Here is a 6,000-nt window from a genome sequence, read left to right on the forward strand (position 1 = left end):
TACATTTGCTCAAATGGAATGTTCTGGCTGGGGTGTTAATCCAAAATAAAACAGATCACCAAAGTAATTTTTATTTTTATTATTCTTGTCAAACACCTAAGAGAGCCATGCCACGTAATTGTCTATGAGACATGTTCATTATTAGTTACTTGGAAAGAGTGATGATGAGTTTATTATTTTAAAAAATAAGTAGCATCTACAAAGTTAGCCTATAATTTTCCAATGTCAGTATAAATTTTCTTGGGTCCATTTTGAAATAAGTGTTAATTTTGAGGAAAGTACTTTGGATTGGTTTTCCATCAACATTCTGACTTGTGGTTTAATTCCAATTGTAGTTTTGTGATTTGCCTCCCTGTACCACCCCTTCCAGGGAGCATTTACATTTTGTATTGGACTCATGTGACTGTGTTTCCTGGTTAAAGTTTATCTTTCATTTGTTTTGGGTCCTGTAACTCTACTCTGCTTTCTTCTTCACATTGGCCATTATAAACTTGTTCACTTATAGTTGCTTTCTTATTTTTTAATTACAGGGCTATGAGTCATTGATTAAAAAGAAGAACTTTTCCAAATACTTTGTACTTTTGGTTGTGTATTATGGATACCAAGGAGGAGAAGAAGGAACGAAAACAAAGCTATTTTGCTAGGTAAGCACTCATTCTGCAAATTTATATCCATGGTTTAAAAAGAATATTTGAGAAGAGTTTGTCTTCAAGTATTCCTTGGTACTTTGTGTTTTATGACTGTTCATAAGTAGAGCAAGTAACCAGCAAAAGTTAAGTATACTTTCCCTTGTGCTTTTAAACATTAATATGAGAGGAATAACACTTGCTTCTCCGCTTTCCATCTTTGTCAGTTTTTTCAGGTTAGTATTGCCCAGAGAACCCAACTGTCATGACTGACCTGCACATAGCTCTGAGATCCATGTTCAGCGCTTACCTTGAAATTCAAATCATAGGTGTTTAGATCTTACCATTCAGTAGCTTAATTAGCTGACCTATAACTGAAAATCTCTGACATATTCAAAGCTTATCACCGTGTGGGGAGTTCATTTTTTGGGGGGGGAGTTCATTTCTTAAAAAGTATTTCTGAAGGGAGGTGAAATGCGTGAAACAGCATCATTTGATTCAAAAGTGTTTTTTCTTTCAGTCTTGAGCTTGTCTAAATATATACATTTATTTCTTAGTATTTGATTGCCTTGGCTTACTATATGCAGTTAAATACCAATATGATTGCCATTGGTTTATCATAATAAATGCTATGCTATGCTTCCCAGACTTAGACAACATGGGCTTAAAATAATCATTGTGTTCTCCTAAATTGAAATTCTTTTTTTTTTTTTTTGGGGTCCGGTCATGGGGCCTGAACTCTTGGCCTGGAGAGCTGAGGGACAGCGGTCCCTCAGCTCGTCAGCTCAAGGCTAGCATGCTACCACTTGAGCCACAGTGCCACTTCTGGTTTTTTTCTTTTTGCTTATGTGGTTCTGAGGAATCGAACCCAGGGCCTCTGGCATGCAAGGCAAGCGCTCTACCACTGAGCCACCTTCCCAGCCCCCTAAATTGAAATTCTTAAGAACTAAATTTAGTCTCACTTCATCCACAATTTTCAAGCCTCACTTTAACCCACAGTCTATACTCCTTAGAGATATATTTCCTGTTTTCCAAATAGAAAGAAGCCTTGGAACTAAAACTAAAGATTTTTTTTTTGGTCAAGGTATTTATCCCAAAATCAAGCTGCATTTTAGTTCTTAATGAGAAAAAGAAGAAAAAAAAATTAAGGGCTTACTGTGTGTAAGTATCTTCAAAATAAGCCTGTGAAACAGGTGGCTTTATCCTTAACTTATCAATAAGGTAACTAAGATTGGAAGTACTTTGTCCATTTATGTAGCAAAGAGTCAGGATCCAATTATAGAGCTATCTCCCAAGGACATGCTCCAGTTAGAAATCACAATTATAAATGAGGATTTCTGAAAAGCAAGAGTTAAAACTACTCATTGCAGTGAAATGTCCCCCGCTGTTAGGACGACAGAAAGTAACAAAGTTGGGAAAAGAAGTCAGGTATATAATAATGGATGCGACATCAGAAAAATAGGGAATTTAGAGTAAATCGTTTTCTTACTGTTGAATTTTGAGAGTCCTTTGTACATTACCAGCTATTAATCCTCATGAGGACTGATAGTCCTCATAAATGATTAATAGCTGGTTTGCAGGTATTTTGTGCCAGTATGTAGCTTGTTTTCCCCTCCTTTAGACAGTGTCTTTTACAGAGCAAAAAGTCTTAAATTTTGATATGGTTTAATTTGTCATTTTCTCCTTTTATGAACTGTGCTTTTGACATCAAACTATAACATTTGTGTGTTTTTTCTAAAGGTTTTTTTTTTATTATTTCACTTTATATGTCTCCAGGTTATTTTGAGTTTTTCTGGTATAAGATGTGAATTTAAGTTAAGGATTATTTCTTTCTGCCTTCTTTTTAGCCTGTACAAGCCCTACATATTGACATTTAAAAGCCATAGTGTCTTCTGATCTAAATCTGAAAGTGAATTTATGATTATAATTGTAAGGGTAACCATCGGCTCATGAACAACTTGCTCAGTGTGAATTTCTTGCCCCTAATGTAAAAGGGAACCCCTTTAACTAGAATGCAAACTAATACTGTTCTTGAAAAATAACATAGTTTTTTTTTTCAACTCAGAAATAATAAAATTTGTCCTCCTTCCCAGGCCTTTTCAGAAAAATATTCTAACAATGAAAAGAAAAACATTAAAAAATCATTAAGTGTGACCTTGGAAACTTTCACAGGGACAGTAGAACAAGGACAACAAAATTATTAGTGCCATTAAAACAGTCAGTATGTTTTGTCATGAGCAAATACGAGAGTGCATATGAGACAGGCAGGCAGGCAGACTGTAGTTTAGCTGTGCAGTGATCAAAATAAAACAAACTAAAAGTACCAAAAAACAAACAACACAAAAGTTCAAAATAAAAAACAAAGGAGACAACCAAAGCGTTAATCTTTTCAAGTGCCTCCTGGTGAACCATCAGCATTACCAATGGAATGTACTTGAAAAACTCTTTCTAATAGCATAGGGCAGATTTTTTTCTGGAACTGAGTACTTCAGGGCAGGCCAAGCAAGCTCTCAAGAGAATGTAAAGTCAGTTCAAGGGTAAGGCCAAACTGACATAATCACGGTTTTTCCTCAACTAAATTACACTGCCTTACATAAATCTCTACCGCTGTTCAAAGGAAATTGGAAGGAAAATTCTCCCTGGTATTTGGCCAGCCACCAAAGTTATGTATCAGAAATCCTAAAATTGCTTTCAAACCGGTTCTCCTTCCCTTGGGTTTTCTTTCCTTCACAGTAGTTAAACAGTCAAAGTGTTCATTGTGTGCTATCTTATCATGTGGTTTCATAAACATTGAATGACGGTGTTTGGTAAATAATCTTTTTATCAAAACTTTGTGGGATCTCCCCGCCTCCTCTCTCATCTAGGAAAACACAGCTAAATTTAAAAGACCTTGCTTTAGGCAAGGTGCAGTGATTCACGTCTGTAATTTAGTTTGGGAGGTGGAGGTTATAGTTCTTGGTCACTCTGTGCTAGCGTGACATCCCAAGAAACAAGCAGAACATTAGAGTTTACATCCTATCTAATTGCCTCAGGAAGTTTAGCTAGTAGGACAGTGTTTCTGGCTTGCCCACGGCAGATTTGAAAAAGAACCAAAAACAAAAATGATTGAAGGACTGGCTCAAGTGGTAGAATACTTGCCTCAGAAATACAGGGTCTCAGCCAGGCACTGATGGCTCATGCTTGTAATCCTAGCTACTCAGGAGGCTGAGATCAGAGGATTTTGGTTTGAAGCCAGGTGGGGCAGTAAAAGTCATTAAGACCCTTATCTCCAATCATCCCCAGAAAACTGGAACTGGAGCGATGGCACAAAGTGATAGAGTGCTACCTTTGAGCAGAAAAGCTCACGGACAGCGCCTAGGCCCTGAGTTCAAGCCCCACAATTGACCAAAGAAAAGAATGTCTCCTGTTCAAACTTCAGTATCACCACCAAAAATGAAATCAATTACTGTAGCTTTGAAGTGGTAGAAATCTGAAAGCTCAGCCCTTGGGGGGGTGGGGCAGGAAGATGGAGAGTCTAGCCTAGCTTGGGTTACATGGTAAGTTCTAGGCCAGCTTTTGCTATATTATAAGACCCTGCCTCCAGAAAATAGAAAAAAAAAAGACAAAAGTATCTTGCTTTAATAATTTTAAATTGGAATTCAGAATTTGAGGGTCTTACTTGTGATGCATCTTTACTTATGATATATGGGCAACTCTAAATAGAAGAATGGACTGGTCTTACTACCAGGTAGATTTAGTTTGGATCACTCCAGGGTCTTCTGATATGGTGTGATCAGTATAATTTGGTAGCACTTTTTAGGTCAACAGACAGTGATTCATATGACATTTGTCCATGCTTTTGCAAAGAAATCATGTATACAAATTTAGTATGTTAAATGTATGTGTATTACTCCCTAGTTCTCTGACAAGTCTTGGAAACCAAATGAAAAACCATATTACTAAAGCAAATTATATTCTTTGTGGCAATTGTACTCTACAAAAGTCACACTATCCTCTGGGGGGGCCATTGCTCATTTGGCTCCTGTTCCTTCCTCTCTTTCCTTCCCTTTGTAGTAGAATGCATTCATTATTTTATTACTGCTAAACAGGGCTCCTTCCTTCCACATTCATTATGTGGCCTCTGCGATTTTTATATGGTCTGTTTATGATGTGTATGTCTGTGTGTGTCTGTGTGTGTGTCTGTGTGTGTGTCTGTGTATGTGTGTGTGTGGGTGTGCTAGTGATGGACCCTAAAGCCTCTTACATACTAAGCACAGACACATGTACTGCATATGCCACATCATACCACAGAGCTACAACCTAGCTTGTCATGTGTGCTTGGAAAGTTTTCTGGAAACATTTTTCAGGATCAGAGGTTAATTGAGGAGATCAAAGTTACATTTACAGTTAATCAAACTGCTTTTTACCTCTAATCTGGTCTGGGAGGGCCTGTTAGTAGACTCCTCAGGAGAATGCACTATTCATGGAAGCCCTACTTCCTGCTGCCCCCACCTGGTTATGAACTGCCTCTCCCACATACTGTCTTCTCTTCCCACCAGGTACAGAGCAATCATATCCCTTTCACCTCTGTCAGGAAGTAATTAAGGAAGCAGAATTTGGGTATACCTGAGCTCCCATCCACTTCCAAGATACCTCCAACCCATCCTGTGCCCTGGCCATTTCAAGCTGAACCTCTTACCCACCAATAGAACATTCATGTTAAAAATTGCCTCTGGTGGGCTGGGAAGGTGGCTTAGTGGTACAGTGCTTACCTTGCATGCCTGAGGCCCAGGGTTCCATTCCTCAGCACTGCATAAACAAAAAAAGCCTGAAAGTGGCACTGTGGCTCAAGTGGTAGAGCACTAGCCTTGAGCTGAGACCTGAGGGACAGCGCTCAGGCCCAGAGTTCAGGTCCCATGACAGACAAAAAAAATTAACTCTGGTGTATAACGTTGGCTATGTTTTCTAAACTCCTTTAACTCTACATTTCTTCAGTTATGAAATGTATCTAGTAATAACCCACAATCAAGATGATCTTAAAGAAGCAAGCCACCCAGTTGAGAAGAAAGAGAGGAAGGCCAAGGGGAACATCAAGGGGTCCAGAGCTGGCTAGTTTGCCCTTTGTTTGCTTCTTTAGGGAAGAGCATGTAGAGATGGCTATTTGAACACACTTCTTAATAAAACATGCATGCCAAACTGTGTTGCTTTCTCATTAAAACAAAATGAAACCAAGGTAGCCATGGAGATAGAAGTGCTGAGCACAGGGAGTACTCACACAGCTCATTCCTGACCTTTCTTCTGCTCCCACCTGCATTTTTTTTTTCTTTTTTTGTGGGTCATGGGGCTTGAACTCGGGGCTTAGGCCCTGTCCCTGTGCTCTTCAGTTCCAGGCCAG

The 6,000-nt window shown here is 38.7% G+C and overlaps 1 long non-coding RNA gene across 1 annotated transcript in view; it reads left to right on the top strand.

Annotated features, from left to right (window-relative positions):
• Positions 1-5,795, top strand: part of LOC105993564 — a 29,364-nt gene extending 23,569 nt beyond the window's left edge. The window contains exons 2-3 of the long non-coding RNA XR_001175461.1: positions 531-644; positions 5,601-5,795. This is a non-coding gene — a long non-coding RNA (uncharacterized LOC105993564). The remainder of the gene's footprint in view (positions 1-530; positions 645-5,600) is intronic.
• The last annotated feature ends 205 nt before the right edge of the window (positions 5,796-6,000 follow it).

The sequence above is a fragment of the Dipodomys ordii genome, unplaced genomic scaffold (assembly GCF_000151885.1).
Source record: "Dipodomys ordii isolate 6190 unplaced genomic scaffold, Dord_2.0 Scaffold97, whole genome shotgun sequence".
In the NCBI taxonomy this organism is placed as follows: Eukaryota; Metazoa; Chordata; class Mammalia; order Rodentia; family Heteromyidae; genus Dipodomys; species Dipodomys ordii.